The sequence below is a fragment of the Marmota monax genome, unplaced genomic scaffold (assembly GCF_021218885.2).
Source record: "Marmota monax isolate L192 unplaced genomic scaffold, Marmota_monax_Labrador192_F-V1.1 WCK01_AAM20220418_F8-fsc00028, whole genome shotgun sequence".
NCBI lineage: Eukaryota > Metazoa > Chordata > Mammalia > Rodentia > Sciuridae > Marmota > Marmota monax.
In genome coordinates this window covers 2,417,606-2,436,377 of record NW_026694779.1, presented here as the reverse complement: position 1 = coordinate 2,436,377, position 18,772 = coordinate 2,417,606, and positions in this window count along the sequence as shown.

The window sequence follows — 18,772 nt, the reverse complement described above, 5'->3', positions numbered from 1 at the left end:
TGGGATTGTAAAATGGTGCAGGGACTATGGAGAACATTCTGGAATTTCCTCATAGAGTTATCATATGATTCAGCAATTCTACTTAAGTTTTATTCACAAAAAATTGAAAGCAGGGACTCAAACAGATGTTTGTATACGCATGTTCATTGTATTGTTATTCATACTAGCAAAAAAGTGGAAGCAATCCCAGAGTCCATCAATGGATGAATGGATAAGCAAAACGTGGTCTCTACACACAATGGAATAGTATTCAACCTTAAAAACGAAGGAACAGTAGTCAGCCTTAAAAAGGAAGGAATCGTGACATGTGCTACAATCTGGATGGAAATATTATGCTATGTGATATAAGCCAGTCACAAAAGACCAAGTAGTATGCCATCCCACTAGAGTAGTCAAATTCATAGAGACAGAAAGCAGAGTGGTGGGTGAGGAAGCGGAAATGGGAAATGGTACTGAGGAGAGAGCTTCAGTTGGGGAAGATGGAATGTTGTGGTGATGGCTGTACACAATGGGAATGTGCTTAATGTCCCTGAGCTGGGCACTTAAAAATGTTTAAAACGGTAAAGTTTATATCATGTATAATTGCACCCCCAAAAAGGAGGGGGGATAGGTCCATCAATTTCTCTCTTTAAAAAAAAAAAAAGTAAAAGTGGTTTTGGTTTATGAGGGCGATGTCACCAGGGGCCCTTATTTCTTGTCTTGAATAACATGGTAGAAGGCAAGAGGAAAGCCTTTGACAGACACTCTAGGTGACCTATGATTACATTTCAGTGCCATGACAGGTATCTCAGGCCCAGGGCCTTCTCAGACAAGAATGACATTCTCCCATGTGGGAGTCCTTGCATCAGTGAGAGATAACCATGGAACAGCCATGGAACAGTCAGCCAACCCCCATGAGGACAGCCATCCAGCAGGGTCAGCAGACCCTGAGAACATGCATGTGATGGGGGTGGGAGGGTCTGAGCAGCTAGTCCACTCCTATAGATGCATCAGATCTTAGCTCACAAGTCACTTCTCAAGGAAGCTTGCCCTGATTTCCAGGATGAGACCACATTTCTCTTTTTCAGGATCCCTACATATCTCAGTGTGTCCTGGGTAGCCCCAGTGCTTGCCAGTTGTCTAGGCACAATTGTTAATGGCCACTTTCACTCTCAAATAGGGTACAGATTTAGATGGCAAATCATATGCTCACCTCACATCTTATTCTCATTGCATCTCATATTTGTGACTGATACATGGTTCTGTCTGTCCCAAGCTTCTGAGGACAGGGACATGCCTGTCTTGTTCCCTGCTATATCCATAAGGCCTAGCACTTGGCTTTATATAAAGTAGGAGCTCAATAACTGATTGAGTGAATGAATATTTTGGTTATTTTTTAAATGCCTAAGGAGGCTGTAGAGCTGCCCCATTCAGATCTCCTGTCCTTGGCTGACAGCTGTCCCTTCATGGTGCACTGCTCTAGGCTTCTCCCAGCTAATGACTCAGTAGGGTGGCACACCAGAACTCAGCATTTCCCTTCCACTGGGTCTCCTCTGATGGTCAGCTTTTGCTTTGAGGCTCCCCCTCAGTGTGGCCAAGACTTCTGCAGCACTGTACTATAGTTTGAGGATCTTCTTAGGCAAGTCCTTTCCTCCTCTTTCCTTCTCAGGTGACAGACAGCCATCACTTGCAATTCAGTCTTCAGAGCTTCCATGGGCTCTGCCCCCTCTCCCCTTCATTCCTTATGGAGTCTCCCCCAATAAATCCCTTGCAACTGCTTCTTGAAGGATCCAAACTGACGTTCTCATCATGGCAGTAGGGCTGTGAAATAGTATGAGTCTGTTTCCCTTATTCCTGCCAAGGTATTAGATTTTCCTCTGTAAGGAAGCAGCTTTGCCCAGCCCACTCCTCCGTGGCCCACAGCAGTAGCCCAGGAATCCAATCTCTGCCCAGTTCTCCTATATACCCACAGATCTTTCTTTGTTATTTTTCCATTTACGGAAAACTGTTGCCCAGTTTAACACAGAAAATACCATTCAGCCAGTGCCAGTCTCACCCTCCCTCTCCAGTACTTCCCCTCTCTTCCTCTACCCTCCTTCTGTCTCCCTCTTTATCTTTTTTCTCTTACTTCTGGGTCTCAGCCTTTGAGAATTTCTCTTCACCTCTTACTTCCTTTTTTTCTCCCACAAGTAACTTTCCCCTCTGAAAATTAGCCTTATGACCATGCAGTTTTTTTCCCATGACATAGCTAAATTAAAAACAAGTAAGACCAAGATTAGAAGAAGTACACAACTTATGAAGCCCTTGAAAATGTCTAGACATTGTCATCCACATCTGTACAGATGTCTGACCTCCTCTAATTAAATCTGCTTTTATTCAGGTGCAGTATTCAAGATCAATGACATAGATAAGGTGCATGGATTGAACTACTGTAGCTCAGCTGATGCACAAGCCTGCCTGCTTACCAGATCCCCTAGGAGCTTCTTCAAAGCAGCCTTGAGATTCAGATTTGACTGTTGGGAGGTGAAGCCTGGGCATCAGCTTCCCTGGGGGAGAATAGGGTGAGCAGCTAAGTTTAGAAATCACCAATACAAGAAGTTTTCTGTCTGCTTTAACTGATTTTGTCACTTGAGCACTACTATTTCATTTGCATTGGGGCTTGGAGACCTCAAGAGAAGTAGAATAGTTGCCCCAGGTGCTAGATGCTAGGTCCTGTTACCTCCATCCTCCTACCTCTCCATTTTCCTTATATAAGCATTCTGCAACAGTTATTATCAATACACTGGGGAAGATATTCTTTTCATGTCTCCCTCTCCCACCTCCCATGGGTCTGGGTCTTATTGTTGTAGATCTGACTGTAGAACCTAGCATGTTGCTTGGCCAAGGGTTGATGCCCCAAAAATGTTTGTTCAAAGATTGTTTGGACACATGTTGAATGGGACACATACGGACAAGGGTGGGAGCGTAGCTCAGTGATAGAGCACTTAGCCATCATAGGTGAGGTCCTGGGTTCCATCTCCAGCACTGCAAACAACAACAATAGCAAAAAGACAGAAGGACAGTTAGACAGACAGATATGAATGGGTGCCTGGGTGGGATAAACAGATAGATGTGGATAGATGGATAGGTGGGTGCAAGAATGAATTTGTCTTTGCTCTGCCTTGCATCAAAATGATTTGAGATAGTTCAAATATTTTGATATACTTATAGTAAAAGTAAAAAATAATACCTGGCCCCCTCCATTTTAGGTACTTAGAGTATGTAAATCAGTGAGCCAGAGATAGATTCTTTTCCATGTGAACTTTACATTTTGGCAGCATCAGATAAACAATAAACATAGTAAATAAGTTATAGAGTACATTAGAGGGATAAAAATATTGACAAAAGGAAGAAGGGAAAGGGAGGTCCCCAGGGATATGGGATTGGGTGCAGTTCTAAATGAGGAGGCTTTATGTTAAGTGAAATAAACCTGGCATGGGGAAAAAAAAAACACCACAAGACCTCACTCATGTGAAATACAAAAATTGATCTCACAGAAGATGAGAACAAAATAGTGGTTACAGCAAAATAGTGGTTACCAGAGACGGGAAAGTGGAGACAGAAAATGTTGGTCAGTGGGCATTAAGTTACAGTTAAATAGGAACAAGAAGTTCTGGTATTCTACATAGGTGACTATAGAAAACAATTATACATTATATATCAAAAACACTAGAAGAAAGGATTTTGGATCCTTTGAATCACCATAAAGTTTGATACATATTTGAGGAGATAGATATGGGTAACCTGATTAAAACATAATACATATATTGAAACATCGCTTGGCACCCCCAAAATATGTACAGTTTTTATGAGTTGGTTTAAAGAAAAACAAGTGGGGAGGCAGGGAGGGCCCTCACTGAGATGATCTGAGCAAAACTTTGAAAGAAGTCATGGAGGTGCCTGGCAGAGACATATGGGTTGAACAGTCCAGGCAAAGGAAAGGCTTGGAGTAGCAGTGTGCCTGCTGTTTGTGGGGCAGTAAAAAAGGCCAGAATAGCTGGAGCAGAGAGCAAAGAGGGTCAGTGGTCACAGGGTGGTGGGGTCACGTGGGCCTTGGAAGGGATGATGAGGATTCTTATACTGAGTAACACGAGAACATGTTAAACAGAGGAGGGTCAGCCTGTGGTCTGGCTTTGATTTTGGAAGGATCCCTGTGGCTACCTTTTATAAATCTATAGACCACAGAAGATCAGGAAAGTAGAGTAATGAGAAGGCATCTCCTGAGAGGGGATGATGGGTCAGATCAGGGTAGAAATGATGAAGAGCAATCTGAGTCTGACATAGTCTGAAGATAGATCCAGCATAATTTCATGGTGGTTTGGCTATGGGATGTGAGCAAAAGAGTTGAGTTTATTGTTAGAGTTTGGGACCTAAGCAACTATAAGAAAGAAATTGCCATCACCTGAAATGGGGAAAGCTGGTGGAGGAACTGAGCATGTGGTTTTGGTCACAGAGGTTTGGGTGTGCAGTAGACATTCTCTGGAGATGTCAGAAGACAGTGGCTATCAGAATCTAGGCTGGACATACACGGGTGGGTATCACACATGGCTTAACCACAGGGATCTTCCCTGAGAAATGCATCCTCAGGCAGTGTTGTCATTGTAAGGACATTGTAGGGTGCACTGTCACAGATCTAGGTGGTGTCTGTCAAACCCTGGATGTAGCCTCTTGATGTAATCAAGAGACACAGCAGAGTGGCAGAGCAGAGCACTTGCCTATCCTTTCTGTGGTCCTGGGTTCAGTCTCTAGAAACACAAAAAGCGAACAGACAACAATAAGAGAGATCATAAACCCAGGGCATACTGTTCTATAGTCAGGATTTTTTTAAATAAGTAGAATGACTATGCTCTAATGATAAAAAGTAAGATATAGTAAATATATAAACTAATAACATGGTTGCTTATTGTCATTATTTGCTACTATAAATGGTACATAGTTGTATATAGTATACTTTTATGCAACTAGCAGTGCAGTAAGCTTCTTTATACCAGCATATCCATGACACAAGAGGAATGCATTTTGCTCTGATGTTACTATGACTACAGTGTCACTAGGCAATAAGACATTTTCAGCTCTATCATAATCTTATGGGACCACTATATATGTGATCTGTCCTTGACCAGGACCTTGTTGTGTGGTGCCTGACTGTAGATGGTATTTAAAGCAGTGAGATTGGGTGGGATAACCAAAAGAATGAGCACAGACAGAGAAGAGGATCAAGGACTGAGCCCTGGGTCATGCCGACATTAAGTGGCTGGAGAGAGGAAGGAACCAGTAAGAAACCTGGGAAGGGGAGAGCGGGGACATAGGAGGAAAACAAGGTGGGGTTCTGTACTCAGTGAAGAAAGGAGCGGTCAGCTGGGCCAAGCCCAGCTGGATACAGGCTGAGAATTGACAGTGGATTTTGCTGTGTGGAGGCCATTGGTAACTTGACAAAGGATGTCAGTGGAGGAGTGGGAGCAAATGCCTGACTGGAATGTGTTTAAGGAAAATCGGAGAGATGAATGGGAGCAAAGAGGATAGACAGTTCTTTGGAGAAGTTTTGCTGCAGAGGGGAATGGGTTAGTCTGTTATTTGGTAGCCCCCAATGAATTTTTCCTCCTGATAGTCAAATCTTTGTGTAGATCCCTCCTCTTGAACCTGGGCCATCCCTGAAATTTAACCAAAAGAATACAGTGGAAGCAACACCATGTTGGTTGTAGATCTAAGCCATAAAAACATCTGGTAGCTTTAGCTTTTTTTTTTTTTTTTTTGGTAGTAGAGGTTGAAGTCACTGAGCCATATCCCCAGCTCTTTCTTACATTTTATTTAGAGACAGGATCTCGCTAAATTGCTTACAGCCTCGCCATGTTGCTGAAGCTGGCTTTGAACTTGTAATTCTCCTACCTCAGTCTCCCAAGCCACTGGGATTACAAGTGTGCACCACCATGCCTGGGTCTGGCTTTTGCATTCTCGATCCCCAAGCATTGTGCTGTATGAAGCCCAAGCCACACAGAGAGGACATTTAGAAACCCTCTCCTCAACAACACCAGTGGCCATCCTGGAACGGCCCAATGGAATCTTTCACTGTGCTCATTTAAGTTTCACACAAAGCAGAATAACCACTCAGCTGAGCCCCTGCCAACCCATTGCATTGGAGAGTGGCTGTTAGAAAGCCATTTGGTATGGGGGGTTCTTTGTGACATATCAATAATTAATCAAAACCAAGAGAGATGAAGGGGCAGTTGGAGGGGGAAGAGGAGCTGCTGCTCCAAAGATAACAGAAATGACAGTATGTTTGTATGCTTGCTGAAAATTAAAAATGATGCTGTGGCAAAAGAGGATCATTTTCTGGAGAGGTTTCCCTGAGCAGATGTTAGGAAAGGGTCTAGGGCACAGGTACAGATATATAAGCTCCCCTGTGGCAATGGGAAGGAAGGCAGAGTATGTGGGTGGGAAGGTCGGCATCTTAGTTGGTTTCCTGTTGCTATAACTGAATATCTACAGACAGGTAATTGATCAAGAATAGAAGTTTATTTGACTCTGGAGGCTGGGAAGTCCAAAATCAAGTGTCAGCATTGGGTAAAGGCCTCCTTGATGCATCACAGCCTGACAGAAGATAACACACAACAAGATAGAACAGTTGTGCTAGCTCAGTCAGGTCTTTCTCTTCTTACAAAGCCATCATGGAGACCCCACTCTCATGTCTTCATCTAATCCTAATTATCTCCGAAAGTCCCCTCTTCCAAATACTATCACCCTGTGGCTTTGTGAATAAAGTCCACAACACATGAAATTTATGGGGGGGGGCATGACACATTGAAACTATAGCAGTAGGTGTGTGTGGCAGAGCCCTGTGGATGTTCCACTTCCATTTTTTGATGAGTAGAAAGCGGAGAATGAGCATGGGTGAGGAGGCATTGGTGTTGAAGCAGGAGAGCTGAGAGACAGCAACTAGGAAGGAGGAACATAGTCAACAGGCAGCATTGAGGGCTGTTGCACAACTCAAGGTCATGAAACTTAAATGAACACTGTCAAGGTAGTTTTGAAAAAAGCATATGAAAAACATGGTTTTTCTCCAGCCACATTCAACTTCTGGGGACGGGAAGGTTTGGCAGAGAATGAGACATGACCAGAGTGGTGGCTTGGCTGAGCAAGTATGGAAAACATAATAAGTGAAGAAAGAAAGAATGGAGAAAATGCAGCTGTGATTAAGAGCTCAAGATCAGATGCAAAATTATAAAGCAGACCTTGCTGGGGGAGGGAAGAAGGAAGGAAAGAGAGAGAAGAAAGAAGGAAATAGGGTTATACTTTAAATTGACATTATTAGGCAATTGCACTTCCGTATGGATGAGTTTCAGATCCTGTATGGAGAAAATGTTTTGATGGGAATGGAGCCAGAGGAGCCTGAAACAGACATGGAGGTGACCCTTGAGGCAGCCACCCACCCTTGATGAACCTGACTTGTGTTTTCAGTTGGTTTCAGTTCTATCTGCCCTTTCTTCCCTACTCCTCCCTCATACTCCTTTTCCCCATGGTCAGCAGGTCTCCCAGAGGCCAGGGCTGCATGCCAGGAAACACTTCTCTCCCAAATGTTCTCGATAGCCAAGTCCAAATCACAGTGGCCAGAGGGGTTTCTGTCCTTCTGCAGTTCTATAGCCAGAAAGCCAGCACTTGGCTTTCAGACAGCAAAAGCAAAGCAGGCCCGGCCACACACAGTGATCATCTGGTCAGAGGCATGCCTTGGGATTCTGGGAAGAGAGCCAGACCAGATTCCCACACCTGCCTACCACGGGTATCACCTGTAGGAAGTTAAAGCATGCTGATGAATGGGCCCCTCTCCTGGGCATTAGGTCTTGGGATCCTTATTTTTAGCCAGCTTATCTGGTGATTCTAACACAGAGTTGGAAACTATTGATTTGTCTCCTTGGGCCTGTGTTTTTTAATATAAGAGTCTAGATGTGCTTCCCAAACATAGATCTCTTTTGATCCTCATGACAGCCTGAAAGACATCATTATTCCCATTTTTGAGATGGGAAAAATGGAGCTATATAGAGGCAAAGAGATGAGGGGGTGGCCATGTGATCACTGAAATCCTTCCTGGCACTTGGGTTTCAGGATTCTGTGATGATCCAAGAGGGCCAGCTGAATCAGCTTCCTAAACCCATGGGGCTGACTCAGGCATTCACATGTACAGGAGGCTCAGCTCTGATCCATCTTCTCAGGTGAGTCAGATGAGCACCAAGGCAGGCCTACGTGTCCAAGAATGTTACCACACATGAGGGATGGAGGCTTCCTCCACTAACTGTCCCCTCACCTTTCCACAATTCATTCCTGACTACTTAATGCTCAACTGTGGCCTGTTTTGGGAATCCCTACTGGCATCTCTGTACTTTACCTCATTTCAGATTATGTGATGCCTGCACATCTTGGAGGTAGAGTGACTTGGGAAATTCAGAAGGTTCAGTCTAGCTGCATCATTTCCAGAAAAGGAATGGAAAGAGCAGTCTGCACCAGATGACACAGAGTGGCTGGCATCCATGGGAGTGGCAACACAGTAGCCATTAAGAAGTTGTCAGCATCCCCATGATGGAATGTTCATTCCATTGTGCACTGCTAGAGAGGAGAATAGACTGGAAGAAGCAAGTCCAGGGGCCTGGAGATGGTTACAGAGCTCCTAAAATCATTCAGGTAAGAAGCCACATGCCACAGTAGGGTGGGAGGTGGAGAGAACATAGAGGGCCACTGGACTACAGGGATTGGCATAGCAGGAAGGAGTCCAGGCAGTGTCCATGTTTCTGGCTTGAGTGTCTGGATGATTGTTGATATCATTCATGAGGATAGGTAACATAGGAGGAAAGGGCCCATATTATCTTCAGAGTCTGTCTGCCAGTACCTGGCACATGGAGGGGCAGCTGTAAAGGTATTGTGGGATTAAATGTTCTCTTGGGTGAGATCTCTGAGAGACTGTTTCTGTTTTCATGGTGGGAGAATGTTGAGTTCTCTGGCTGAGGGATTAAGCTCCAGCCCAGAAAGAGTCCTGGTATGAGTTAGAAAAAGGCAGTCCCCAGAGAATGGGAGGAAATATTTGTAAATCCCCTATCTCATACAGATGTAGTATCCAGAATATTTAAGAACTCAAAAATGGGCAAAGGATTTAAAGAGATGTATCTCTAAAGAAGGTGTACAAATGACCAGCAAGCACATGAAAAAATGTTCATCATTGGCTATTAGGGAAATTGAAACCACAAGGAGATGTCATTTCAAACCTGCTAGGAAGGCTAAAGTGAAAAAGATGGACAATAATGAATGTTGACAAGGATGTAGAGACATTGGAATCTCAAATTTACTAATGTAAAATGGTAAAATTATTTTGGAAAAAATTTGGTAGGTCAAAAAATTAAACGGAATTACCATGTGGTCTATCCAGATACACACTCAAGCAGAGAATGGAAAACATATTCACAGAAAAACTTATACAAACTCATAGTCATAATGACTAATGAAGATAACCCAAATGTCCATCAGCTAATGAACGGATATGCAAAAAGTTGAATATTAGTAGCCACAAAAATAATGAAGCAATAATACATGCTGCAACCTGGGTAAAACTTGAAAACATTATGCTAAGTGAAAGAAGATAATCACAAAACACCACAAATCATAGGATTCCATTTGTATAAAAGCCCAGAATAAGGAAACTGATAGGGACCAGATAGGGTAGTGATCACCAAGGGATGCGGGAAGGAGGGAATTGAGAGCTACAGAATTGTTTTGGCGGGGGTAATAGAAATGTTCTGGAAACTGATAATGGTGATGGTTGCACAATATTGTGAATATACTAAAATCACTGGATTTTACACTTTGAAATGGGCACAATGGTGGATTTTAAGTTGAGAATTTCATCTCTGTGAAATTTAGCTCATAATTTAAAAAACAAAACAGTGGCACTCCCTCTGGGCAGGTACAGCCTTACAAAGCCACGGTTTAGCAAAGGGCAGGCTGGATTCTAGCACCTTTGACCTTGTGCCTGTGTGCAGTGAGTGACCTGCACAGCTGTACTTGGCAACCTTGAGACAGGGCATAAGGGCTTCTGCCCTATCTGACAGAGAAAAAGATAATGGATTGAGTGCATTTGCCCATGCTGGAGGAAACCCCAACCCATCCCCTTGGGAGAATAAAATCATAGGGATGATTTTCATCCAGCAAGCCAGATAAGCCCCTTCTTCCCGCTCTAGGCATGGCAGTTGACTTTGGCTCCAGCCCCAAGATCTCTCATTCTGTGCACACCCTGCAGCTGCAGCTCCACCTAGCACATATGTTTCTTGGCCAACCCTCTTCCACACACCCAGGCTTGCTCATTCCTTTTATTCTGACAGTGTTCCCCTCTTTGCCTGGCACACATCTGGAAGCCTCCTGGGGGACTCCCTCTGACCCCTTTCAGACCCTCGAATGCTCCACTTTCTCTTCCAAGCCATCTCTCCATTTCAGAACCTGCCCCTACTCACCTTTTCTAGTAACCTCCCTCAGAGGAACCCTGCCTGCCTCCTAGTGTCCCCTGAACACTTATAAAAACACCCTGTTGCTAGATTTTTACATGGGCCATTAACAGGCTGCATGTTCCAACTATCACACAACTCCTCCAGCCTCAGGGTCCCCATCTGTGATGTGTACAGTGCTATGCTAACTTGTCAGGTGGATTGCCACAGAGTGAGAAATGTGTAAGGTTTCATTGAGGCAAATTGACAAGACCCTATGGAAGGTTGTTACTTTTTGTCATTATTGTATAGGCATTGGTGTGTTTCCCTGAAGGGAAGTATTATATGTAATCCATAAGCAGCTAAGTTTCCTTTGATCAATCAGGGGCTCAAGGGCAGGGGAGATGTTTGCTATCTTTGTTCTTACCACCATCCCAACCTGTTGAGCTAGATTCCCCCTGGAGTAGATATCTGAACTTGAGACTCTCAGGCCTGGTTATGAAGTTCTTAAGATCAGGGACTCTGCAGGGAGAGAATTCACTGCTTTTAACCTGTTTCCTTACCTGTGAAGTAGGGATAGTAAGAATACCTATCTCGTAGCATTGTTGAGAGGGTTGAAAGAAAACCATGTAGTAAGCCCTTGACAACTTCAGGGGATGAACATGAGGACAATGCGTTAGTTATCTATTGCTGCATAATAAACTACCCCAACATTTAATGACTTAAAACAACAATAATTTATTATCCCTCATAGTTTCCAGGAGTCAGGATTTCAAGGAGCAGCATAGCTGGGCAGTTCTAGCCCATGGTGTCTCATAAGACTGCAACTTCAGCCATTTGAAGGCTTGAGTTTGCTGAAAGGGCTACTCACAAATGGCTCACTCATCTGCACCTGAACTGGTGCTGGCTGTTGATGGGAGGCCTTGTAGCCTCTGCATCAAGCCACCCGAGTATATTCATAGCATGGAAACTGATTTGTGCATTGGGTAACGTAACAGATGAAGGTGGAAGCCCCGCTCTCTTTTATACGTTAGATTCAGAAGTTACACACTGTTACTCTGCAGTGATGTTGGTCATGCAGGTCAGCCCTGATTTACTGTGGGAGTTGAAGGCCATTGGTCACCATCTTGGAGATAAGCTGCCTCAGATAATACCAAGTACATTCTTCATTAAGATCAGTATAAGGGGGCTGGGGATGTGGCTCAAGCGGTAGCGCGCTCGCCTGGCGTGCGTGTGGCCTGGGTTCGATCCTCAGCACCACATACAAACAAAGATGTTGTGTCCGCTGATAACTTAAAAAAATAAATAAATATTAAAAAAAATTCTCTCTCTCTCTCTCTCTCTCTCTCTTTAAAAAAAAAATCAGTATAAGGCAGTTCAGTCAGGATGTTTTTTGGGGGGAGGAGGATACCGGGGATTGGACTCAGGGGCACTCAACCACTGAGCCACATCCCCAGCCCTATTTTATATTTTATTTAGAGACAGGGTCTCATTGAGTTGCTTAGCACCACACCATTGCCAAGGCTGGCTTTGAATTCAAGATCCTTCTGCCTCAGCCTCCCAAGCTATTAGGATTACAGGCATGCACCACTACTCCCAGCTGCTCAGCCAGGATTTCAAGTCAGGTTTGCCAAGCCTAGACTCTAGACTCTCAACCACTAACTCATGTTGACACCTGTTGCTTTTTTTAATGTTTATTTTTTAGTTCTACACAATACCTTTATTTTGTTTATTTATTTTTATGTGGTGCTGAGGATCAAACCCAGGGCCTCACACGTGCTAGTGAGCGCTCTACTGCTGAGCCACAACCCCAGCCCCCGACACCTGTTGTCTTTATGGGAGCAGTGGCTTTTTCATTTAATAAACCTTTTCTGAGCACCAGCTATGCTGTTGGTGCGTTAGGTATTGGCCTTGGGAGCTCATAGCCTGAAGGGGATGTGTAGGCTGAACCACAGCTCTCGCAGCTTCTTTCTACTTCACTACTCTTCCTTCCCTGGGATATTCATATCAGAGGAGAAAATCACCAAATCCTGGTATGTTCTTTGGCATAGAAGGTTGGAGTTGAATTATAGGAAAGGAACTAACCTTGGAGCCAGGACTCCTAGGTTCTGAGTCTGACTCTGACAATGATTCCAGGATGTTTTTGGTACATCTCTTACATTTTGTGGATTCAGCTTCCCTATTTGTAGAATTGCCTCTAAAGACCTCACCTATCCAAATAGTTCATTCATTTACCATTTTTGGGGCACCTTCTGTGGACCAGTCACTGTTCTAAATGCTGGGCATACAGTAGGGAACAAGATAGATAGTAGGGAACAAGTTACTTACACTCAGATTATGGAAAAGACCATTTCAGGCAGTGAGGGGAACTAAGAAAGGCAAAGTGATAGGGACCCTATTGCACTAAGCAAGGGCTTCTCCAACAAGAAGCAAGTGAGTAAAGGTCAAATGATGATGTGGTATCTGGGAAGATTTTGAGGATAGAAATATGCAGGCACAAAGGTACTAAGATGGGGTGAAAGGTTGAGGTGTTTTTAGGGCAGCGAGCCCAGGGAGGAGTGGTGGGAGACAAGGACAAAGAGGGTCAGGCAACATAGAGCCTGGTAGACCACTGGAGATGTGTGTACTTACTTCTAAGTGATGAGAAGCCTTTGTAGGGTTTTCAGTAAGGGATCATATGTGTGGCCCAAGGGTGCCTAGCCTGGTGCGTGGAGAGGGCTGGCAAGGGTATTGGTTCTTTTCACTTATTTTTGAGCAAGACCCCTAGATGTCCCAGACCCCTAGATGTCCCAGCCTGGAAAGACTGTATGATTTGGGACAGGGTACGAGGGATACCACTATGCTATATGCTGGGACAGTTTACTGTTCTCTGAGTTCACTGTGTGTCCCACTCTTGTGGGAACTTCCTGATGCCTTTTCTAGCCAATGGAGTCATTGGTTGGATTAATATAAACTCACCTTGATATTCAAGGCCCTCCTAGTCTGATTGCCAGTCTCCCAGATTCCTCTCCCACCATTCCCCAGGTTGGGCAGGCCAGCCTGACTACTCACCTTTCTCTGAATGCTCCCTTTTCCTTCCCACTTCCAAGGGTTTGCTTGTGCTGTCCTCTCCACCTGAAATACTTCACATCAGATTCTGTTTAGGACATCTTTCAAACTCCATCTCAAAATTCATGTCCTTCAGGAAGTCACTTAATGTTTCCTTCACCTAAAGCTTGTCTCTCTTAGTATGGTCACAAAAGCTTTTTAACAGAATTTTTTTTTAATTGAAAATAAAAATTTACCGTTTTAACCACTTTAAGAGCACAACCTAATGGCATTAAGTGCACAGTGTTGTGCAACTATCACCTGCTATCCATTTCAAGTATTTTTTTTATCATCCTGATCAGAAACTTTGTACCCATATAAAAGCTTTTTAATGGAGCCTGTATTCATGAGAATACTTCAGATAAAAGGCATGTGCGCGCGCGTGCACACACACACACAGAAGAGGGGAGAGAGAGAAAGGGGAGGCCTGTAGTAAGTGCACTTGTGCAATTCCAATTCAACAGAACTATTCCAAGAAGATAATCCATTGGCTTATGAAAATGGAAAGTCCAGGTTAGTCTCCAGGCATGGCTGAATCTAAAAGTCTATGATTCTTTCTTTTGGTTCTGCTTACTCAAGTGCTGGCTTGATTGTCAGCCAAGCTTGCTCTGTCTTGGTGGCAAAGATGTCCATCTGTAGTTCTACTAGCTGAACAGTCCCATCAGGAAAGATACACTTCTTTCTCATCAGGTTCAGCAGAATTTCCAGGGCCCTCATTCCTCAGTCTGGGTCATATACCAATCCCTGAGCCAATCATCGTGGCCAGAGAGCTGGACGTGCTGATTGGCCAGCTCTGAGTCACTGTCCTAGAGCCCAGAGAGGAGTTTTATGACCTAAGGGCAAGGAAGAGTAGTTCTCCATAGGAAAAACAGGATTCTGTCACAAGAAAAAGGAGAAGCAGGAACTGAACAGGCAAAAGCATCTGGCCCATCATAAGGACACTTAGAAATATACCTCCTTCTGTTGTTTTCTCAATAAGTGGTTCTACCTTCACAAGAAAGGCAAGGAATCTCCCCTGTTCCTAGTATTGTTGGTCACCAATGCTGTCCTCCTAAGTATTCCTAGAAGCACCTCTCCCCACTCTGGCCTCTATTGTTCCAGCCACAGTTCAGGGAACACACCCTCTCTCCCACATTCCTGCAGCCCATCTAACCCTGCTTCTCCCCATGTCCACAGAGATCTTTTCTAAAGTCTAAATCTGCTCACAGCTCTTGAAAGCCCCCCTTGTGAACTACCCTTTGGCTTACTAAGCTCTGTCAGATCTTACTCCTATTCACATCTTTGTGGCCTTGTCTTTTGTCTCTTCCCCACACTCATCCTCTCTCAGTCAACTTCTCTTGGGGCACAGTGAAAGGCTTTGCATGCTGTTCTTCGTGTCTGGAATGCCTTAGCTTTCCTTGCTTGGCCTTCATCTCAGGTCCTTATCACCTCCCCCAGGAAGTTCTCCATGAGTAGTACCCACTGTTCCCACCTCACAGTGGGCCTACACCTCCCAGGGGCTCTCATAATAGTACTGTCCACTTGCTTCTTCATGGCACATACAGTGGGATGTTATATTTGAAATGTTAGCCTCTGTTGGTTTTTAAGGGAAAATGAGGTTTTAAAGTTTTGGTATAATTTACTTTTGGTAAACTGCACAAACATTTAATGTAGAGCTCAATGAATTTTTACCAGTCTATACCTATGTAACCATCCCAGAGATCAAAGTGCAGAACTCTTCCAGCACCTTCTTCCAGTCATGAAAAGTATCTCTTCAACCCCAGAAGAAAACACTTCTAAAACCAGTTATCAAACTTCATATAAATAGAATTGTATAAAAATTACTTTTTTGTGTTCTTTATAATCAAAATAATGATTCCATGTTGTTGTGGACAGAAATAGTTCATCTGTTTTTATTGTTGAATAGTTTCTCAAGAGTGTGAATTAACCAGCTCATTTATTCAGACTCCTCTTGGTGTATATCTAGAGTGTTACCAGTTTGGGCAATTAAGAATAAAACTGTTATGATTTATGTTCAGTGTTTAGTAGGCGTATGTTTCCATTTCTCTTGGAGACATCCCTAGAGTGGAATTTCTGAATCATAGGATAGATCTATGTTTAGTAAACTGAAGAACAGTTTTCTATAGTGATGTACTGTTTTCACTCCCATCAGCCATTAATGGAGTTCCAGTGGCTCCATTTCCTAGTTAATACTTGATGGTGTCAATGTTTTTGATTTCTGCCAATCTGGTAGAGATCAGGAAGGTTGTTTTTTTAAATTTTTTTGATAAATTCTGTTACTCAGGAATCTTATATTCCTTCATTTTAGGTTATCATCTTGAAGCTGCTGTCCCATTTTTGGCTCTACAGAAAAAGAGAAGTCAGGTGTTTTTCCCCTGGCTTTTGTATTCCTATAGAATAGGGGTTTATGAGAAATAGGGAAAAGCTCTTGTGCATTGATGACATGGTTGATAGGGGAATATTCAAGGGATTTAGGAGAGACCCAGAATCTCCAGATAAGTTTGAAAGAACCTGAATGTAGAATGGACCTGTGTCCTCCTCTTAGGCAGGTGCTTTAGAGGAGAAATGACTGCGGGGAGCCGGACAGAAGAATCTCATTTTTATAACAGAGCTCGCTGAAGCCCAAATGCCATTGGGGCTGAGCAGTGTTTCCTATGCACTTGAGATGTGTTCAGACCTAGGAATAAGGGACAAACAATGACCTCTGTGGGAGGGTGAGCCCTCCTCAGATAGGAACAAAGATGTCCTAACAGGTGCCAATGTAGCTAAGTGATGATGTACAACCAGATGTTCCCCATGAGGTCTCCAGAACCATGCTGTGCACTAGAGGTACAGGAAAAGTTTGGCTTGCCTGATATTAAGATTTTCTTCACTGTGAGTACAGACTGAGTTCACTGACCCAAAGATCAAATTATCTTTCTTGCTCACCTGAGCTTGTGGACAGAAATTTGATCATGGTCCCACTTTTGACCCTGAATTGTGCTTATATTCCAGTATTTTCCCTTCTCTCCTTGAGCTGAAAGCAGAGCGAAGATCTGATTCTTCCAGAATCAGTGACCTCCTGTCCAAGGGCTTGACACAGAGTAGGGTTTGGGGTCTGGGGGAATCTGTCAAATGCCCGAATCAATGGGTATTTATATTTCTTTGGATGCTTTGTGGTGTCCATAGCATGGTTTTCTGCCCATGGCAAACCTCTAATAATTCTTTGATTGAAAGAAATTTAAATGTTCTTGACCTCAGTTTCCTTGATTGTAAGTTCCTCCAGGGAAGGGTAAGAAGGAGCTACCTGGTTTAGCACTCACCATGGGTAAAGTCCTGAACTGTGTTAATCACTTGCCACCCTGGGAAGCAGCTCTGTGTACACCACACTTGATAGATAAGCACTGAGCCCCAAGGAAGGTTGACCGAGAGAAGGTGGGTGTGGGGAAGGGACAAAAAATTTATTGAGCCCTCACTTTGTGCCAGGCATTGGTCTAAGCACTTGACATGCATTAACTTCAGTGACCCTCACTACAATTCAGTGATGTTGATTCTGTGGTTATCTCCATTTTATAGATGGAGATATTGATGTGTGGGTTCTGAATACATGTGATTGCTGAGGACGGTGGTGAGATTTCAGTCCAGGCTGCCTGATTCCAGTGAACATGTTCCTTTTCCCAGTCCTGTGCCTGGGCTCTGCATGATCCCCTCTACCCAAACCTTCTCCTTTCCTACCCATCTCATCAGTCACCTCTTTATATCCCTTCACCTCTCCTGACTTCCCTGATGCCACGAGTAGGAAATGTTCATCTCTCTCTCTTTATTTCTTTGTTCCCATAGCACTTTATTTTAAGGATTTATATAAGTAAAGACTGTGATTTTATCTGTATTTGAGAGAAAACGTAAAGCAATAGTAACATAAGCAAGATAGAGGGTTGTTTTTTTCTCATGGCTGCTCTGCCATCCTAGTTTATCTCTCCTTTAATGACTACTAAAGCTGCAACCAGTACATACATTCCAAGGAGCAGGAAAAAAAGGAGAGTTTTCTCATTCCCTTTAAAGAGATGTCCCAGAAACAGCAGTTTCCCTTTTATCTCATTGGTCAGAATTTAGTCACACGGCCACATCTTACTGCAAAGGAGGTTGGGAAATACAGTCTTTTGGTGGGATATGGGGAGGACTGGTTAAAAAGAAAACCAGTTTCTAAAGTAACATTGTTGCCTTAGTATGTATCAGTCATACCCAGGATGGCTTATTTAGCTTTCTCCTCAACTACAATATCTTAAAGGCAGCTCTTCATCATCTTCATTCTTAGCTCCCAAAGTCTAGCCCAAGTTGGAGACACCTGAGATGGGGAAACAGGTGATTACAGGTTGTTTCTTTGGCTGCTCTGTGGTCCATACCATACATAGTTCTCTGCCCATGGCAGACCTCGAATGTTGTTCAGTTGAAGGAAACGTAAATCTTCTTGACCTCAGTTTTTCTAATTGTGAAATGGGTATAAATGACCTCAAAGGTCAACTCCAGTTTGGACATTCATGGTATGTATGAATGTAAAATAAAATTTGAAAAATATATGTCATTAAAGAAAGAAAGCCTAGCCAGAGATGGCTATTGTGAACTGCCTTTGTTCTTTCTGTATTTCTTCTCCATAAGCACATATACATGTTTGCAGATAAATAGAATCCTATTATACACACCATTTTATAACCAGTCATTTTCACTTTATAACATACTAAGGGACTTCTGCCTATAAAAAAGCCAGCTTGTAGAGATGATACTCTCAATAAACAGCTGGAACACCTGCATGAAACTGTTTCAAAGAAAATAAAAATCAGTTCCAAGCTATCAAAATGCTCTCCAGAGAGCTAGGACTTGAGGGGCCAAGATCCCAATGTGAAGAGAAGCACTGTGAGATGAGCCTGACATGCTTTGTATTTTTTTTTCCATGAATCTGCCAGTTCATACAAGGCTGAGAAGCACAGAAGAAAACAGAGGCTAAGACCCGGGAGTAAGCAGAGCTTTCAGCAATCTCATGGTGCTAGAGAGAGAAAAATAATTCAAACTAAGACCACTTCTGGGCCATTATACGTTCTCTAAAACATTTATTGAATTCATAAAATTAATTGAATTCATAAAATTTTGACCTTTCAAAGAACCCCAGAGATAATGAAACCAAACGTTTCATTTTATGGATATTGTGGCAGAAGCACAGAGACATTGAGTAACTT